Consider the following 6,202-nt stretch of genomic DNA (forward strand, 5'->3'; position numbering starts at 1 on the left):
CTGACGGACAGCAGTGCTTGGTAGCATGGCTATGTGAAGGGAAATAGTGCCAGCTGGCCGAGTCACAGGGGACCTGCACAATAGCAGGCAAACACACACACCCTTTCTCTCACACACCCACACACAGACCTGCACACACTCAAACACACACACACACACACACACACACACACACACACACACACACACACACACACACACACACACACACATACATGCACACACATACATGCACACTTCTGAGAGAACAGGGGGGTAGCAAGTCCCCCTTTCGTCATCCATCAAAGAGACAAAACAGTTTAACAAACACTGACACCTTTAGCTGTGGGGTGCACTTCTCCTCCTTTCACTTGCATAATGATAACTAGCTTCCCCTGACATTAAGATATCACGCTCCAACTGCCGCCAGCGAAAAACCCTCATTTAGGCACAATAAAATTACCATAACAATATTGCAAATGGACTATATAAATGTCTCACTTCAAATGTTACAAACACATATTAAAAAATGTTTTGAATCTTCAGTGTCAGCGATTCGGTATCATTCTGACCCGGGTCAATTTTCTGCTAACCTTTTTTCTCCATTTTTTCCCCCATCCAATCATTTGCCCCTGGCAGCAAAAAGGAGCTCTGCGCTGGCATTATCCCCATCTTAACTTGGTGCTGATGGCTAGCTGACATATTAGTCAGGTGACCCCAATGACCTATGAACCCTTTTGGTCTAGCCTTGCAATTGATTTTTTGTGTGTTTTTTCTCACTCTCGGTTTTTGGTCTACAGAGAGCAAAGCTGAGATTATGAGTGTGTGTGATCAATAGGGGGTACGATCTAAGGAATGGGATTCATCCCAGATTCAATCTGACTGTAGGCCTAATCTGGTCCAGATCTGGTCCGAATGTGGACAGGACTCAATTTTAGATTCACATTGATCATATTGCCATCTGGGAGAGGACACCCCTTTCGGGCATGTTGTTGGACACTGACACATAACGAGGATTTAATGGCAGTAGATAACTATACTTGGTCTGATTACACGGTGAACACTGAGAAAGTTCGGTAATGGACAAAGTTTGCCATTTGAATAACGTCTCAGGACCACAGGCTAAATTACACATTTGAATTATTTGTTAGTGAGCACATGCTCTGTGCTACAGACTTTAACAAGCAAGAGAAAGAGAAAAAAATATCAGCTTTTCTCTGCTGTGTGGCTATAAGCCGCAGTGCAAAATCTATGATATTGATCGGTATGTTTCATATTTTGCCCAGCCATCCATCAACTATGTGCAGTGGAAAAGGCCTAATTTATATCTCCTGAAAGGTACAATCAAAGATGAATGAACAGCAGTGTGATAGAAATGTGAGCTAAGCTATGCTTCAGCATCTTTGAGTAATGGTGATGCTGGATGAAGTCTGCTAAAGCCTGTAGTTCACACACACACACACACACACACACACACACACACACACACACACACACACACATTCTCTTTCTCTCTCTCTCTCTCTCACGCACTGTAAGACCTGCAAAGAAATAATGGTGTCGGGAGCAAGTACACACAGCACAGGTTAATCCACAAACACACACAAGGTGAGAATTTCTCTGATGCCCTATACAGTGCCAAAGTTGACCCTATCCAGAACATTGATGCATTTCCTTTAATTCAGTCATTTCGTTTAGTCATTTTCAGGCATGGCTCTGAACTCTCAATATAGAAATAAAATAATCACATAAATATAAAATAATCTTAGATAAATATGAAATATAAATATAAAAATACAAAATGACCCCCACCCCCACACCCCCCACACACACACATCCCTGAAATGTCTGGAGGGTTGGAGATGAGCAGTAGGTGCTGGAGCTGTGAGAGACTAGTCATTGCAGTAAATATATGTATAAATTTATATAAATGTTTCCTTTTGAAAAAGCCACTTAAGAACTCCAGCCCTTTTAAATAAGGCCAAGAATAATCTGTTTCCTCCGTTGCGGTAGATCCTGCAGGGATTTGCCGAAACATTCGCCGGTGACACAGATCTACATAATCATTTTAAGTTTCGCTCCATTCCCTCCAATGATTCTCCTGCTGTCACTTTAGATACTGTTAAAACTGATTTGGGCTCCCTAATCTCTCCGTATTTCTTAGACTCGGAAAAAAATCTCTAATATCATAAGGAGATTATTTCATTTATAATTGATTGAGTGCATTTGCCGGAGTGCCACTTCAAAGTTGCCGAATTAAAGATCGTCTAGGCAGTGGCGACTGGAGGAGGCTGAGGGACTTATTATTATTATTAAGCGTGTGTATGGCGTGTGTGTATGGTGCAGAGTGAGGGGGCTGGTGGGTGTCGGTGACCGTCCTCAGACGAAGCTGCCGTATTAAGCTAATCGGACGGCCAATGCCAACGTTGCTGTGTTACAGCGGGGAGACACAGAGCAGGGAAGATGTGACGTGTATGTCTGTGTGTGTGTGTGTGTGTAAGGGGGGGCATACCTGAGGAAGACGCAACATGTTTATGAGGTGCTCAAGTGAAAACTGATCTGGGGCCAGCTGCAGCTAGCGCAGGTGCTAAAAATGACTTTTAGAAAAGACCCTACAGTCTACCTGGGAGTGAAAGGAAATCATTCCCACATATTCCTGTTGAGAGAACCTCAAGGCCCTTTCTCAGAGGTTCAGAGTAGATTTTGGATCTATTTCCTGGCTCTAGGAACCTCCAATCTCCGAGGCCCAGACCTGTGATTTGCCGGCTGAAGATCCCGATTCTGCCCCCGCCCTATGATTCAACCCCTTCTCCAGCCCCTTATCCCTCTTCTTGTGGAATAGAGGAGAACCCCCTGCCAGCTTGCCAATACCTCTCAATACTGGGATCAGGTTGGCCAACTTTTTGGAGGACCTTCATTAAGTCAATGCAGGGAGGAGATAGGGATTTCTGTTGGAGAAATCCTCCCGAGCCCTGAATGGGAGATTGCCCGTTGCCCAGTGCACTGATCACTTCTGAAGGAAATGAGTCTTGACAGGGAGGAGGAGGAGGAGGAGGAGGAGGATGCTCTTCCACAACCTCACCATTGCATCCCATTCCATCCTTAACCTCCCCACCCACCCACACGTACTCCACTCTACCCCTCCGCCCCCACCCCCACCCCCACCCCCACCCCTCGTCGTGGCATTACCTCCCATCCCGGGCCGTGGCCAAAACGGACCGTAATCCTCTTAACGCTTTGCCTTATTAGCCACTCATCTAAATGACATGAAAGACACCGCAAGAAAAAAAGCCAATTATTCTCCACACACACACACATACACACACACACATACACACACACACACACACACACACACACACACACACACAGACACACACACCTCTTTCCTTCCTAAATAAAGTCCCAGCCCTTTTCACCGTACAGTACTTTGTATTTCACATTCGATTATGTGACAAGTGTATCTAAGTCTGCTTGGAAGCTTGAGGGGGGAATGAATTTTCAGAGCTCTTCCTCAGACGGGAGAAGTTAAAGTGGCTGGGTGACTCCGCCTCTTATCCACACACACTCACACACACACACACATACACACATGTGCCTGCACACGTATGCTAAATTGCACATGCACGCACACACACAGCCTCCCACACACATAATAATACACACACACACACACACACACACACACACACACACACACACACACACACACACACACCCACATGCCCACACAGACAGAAGCCTACACATATTACCACTTAATTGAATTCTAATTAATATGATTATATAAAGGATGATAGGGCCTCCGATCCATTTGACCTCTTCATTCAATTCCAAACCTCAGTCCCCCTTACAAATTATAGAATTTAGCTATAATTTATTTCACTTATATGCACTATATGCTCCTTTCAACACCCCCCCCCCACACCACCACCACCACCACCACCACCCTACCAGCACCTTGTAACACAAAAGAATGCCCAATACCCCAGCCAATTCCTACTTAAAAAAGAAAAAAACGTTGAGACTTTTTTCCCTCGCCTCTCCCCTCGGCTCTACACCTCAGGGGGCACAGCAGGTGCCAGCGCTACACAATGAGAAAATGGGCGCTTGGCATCAGCTGGGACGAGCGTGGCACTCTAAGAGGCCTCGGGCCAAGCACTGAATACAGCCGAACTTTCGCATTCCGCTAAACACCACTCCGCACTACCGCTCTTTACCTGAAGATATCGTCCACATAGCGTCGGTATTATGGTGAGTATAACGGCATTCTGTTCCTCCTAGGCTAAAGGAAAGTGCATTTGTTCGAGTCTGTATCCGCTCTGTCTGTCTCGCCGAGCTGTTTAGGCCAACGCCGGCGCCGTGAGCTTCTCAAGGCCCGAAGCCAACAGGCGGAAAAGCAGAGCGGCTTGCGGTATATCTTCGCGATGAGATCATCGGTGTGGATATTTGAACAGCTCAGACTCAAGTCGCCCATTATATAAAGACAGGAAAAGAGACAGAGAGAGAGTTGGAGTGGGAGAGAAAGCTCCCAAGTCCATGAACTTTAAGCCTGTCATGTCAGCTCAACCTATGAAATAGTTTTCACCTAGACTCCAACTCTTGCGAAGGCGCATGCCTTTGATCCTCCTAAAGAATAAGAGGACACTAGGGGGAAAAAATTGTAGTTCTGAGGAAGTTAGGTATTACTGCTGCACGTCAGTAAAAATGCCACCTACTCACGCTTTACACAAACATTCTTCAAATAGACAAAGCTAGTTCTTTTTTTCCTTGTAGGAGATGTCAGTGTTGTTTGTTGGTGCTAATTGTTATGGTTTTAAATTCCTCATATACTTCCTGTGTCTCCTAAGCCAGTGTGTGGACTGTATTATCGGGGCGGTGTGAGAATGTGGCGCGGCCGCTCGAAATGCCTCCGCTCGGCTTCCCCTCGCCCGTGACCCCTGAGCTCAGCGCCGGGGCAGCTCAGAGATGCCTCTGTTCTCACTGCCCCGCTGACAGCTGTGTGCACACACACACACACACACGCATACACACACACACACACACACACATACACACACACGCATACACACGCATACACACACACACACACATTATTATTATTATTATAGTATATATATATATATATATATATATATATATATATATATATATATATATATATATATATATATATATATATATATATATATATATATATATATATATATATATATATATATATATATATATATATATATATATATATATATATATATATATATATATATATATATACACGTATACACACACACACATACACATACATACATAAATATATAATATTATTGTATGTTATAAATTCTAATATAATATTATATAAATAGTGGGCTTAAGTGTACATACATGTAAAAATATTATAATACATACACACACACACACACACACACACACACACACACACACACACACAGAGACATATGCATATACCCATCGACACTCATAAGCATCATGCACACATGCACTCTCATATCTCAGACACTCTACAGCACTATTCCCCACTGTAGTCGTGTCCACACACTGACACAAGGTGCATTTCTCTCTGGATATGGAAAAAAGCCCCGCTGATGACTTTTAACAGCAGACTCAGCTGAAGTGGAGCTTGAAGGCTCCGGAGCTCAGGTTGTGTGTTTGTGCCCTGACCTGATCAGTCTAATGTGCCTGTCCCACACGCAAACACACACACACACACACACACACACACACACACACACACTCACACACACACACACAAACACACACACACACACACACACACACACTCACACACACACACACACACACACACACACACTCACACGCACACACACACACACACATTCACACACACACACACACACACACACACACACACACACACACACACACACACACACACACTCATGCACTCTTGAGTGTGAATACGACCAGTGAAGGGCCTGGGGTCAGATACCAGTAGGGTTTGGTCAGCCCGCGTCTTGTTTCGGTAGCCATACATCCTAGAGTCCTTTTCATGGAGATTCTGGTGGAGCTGACCCGAAAGTGAAACCTTCGGCACTGTTTGCACTGGGAATAGTCCTGTGACAGCGTGCTAAAGAAGCCTGTCAAAGTGACGCTCCAAGAGTGCTTCGGGGGGAGGAGGGGAGGGGGGGGGAGAGCTGTTCTTACCCCACTTCAAGAGGAATCTCTTCATCCATAATCTGTC

Source organism: Alosa alosa, chromosome 9, assembly GCF_017589495.1.
Source record: "Alosa alosa isolate M-15738 ecotype Scorff River chromosome 9, AALO_Geno_1.1, whole genome shotgun sequence".
Classification (NCBI taxonomy): Eukaryota; Metazoa; Chordata; class Actinopteri; order Clupeiformes; family Clupeidae; genus Alosa; species Alosa alosa.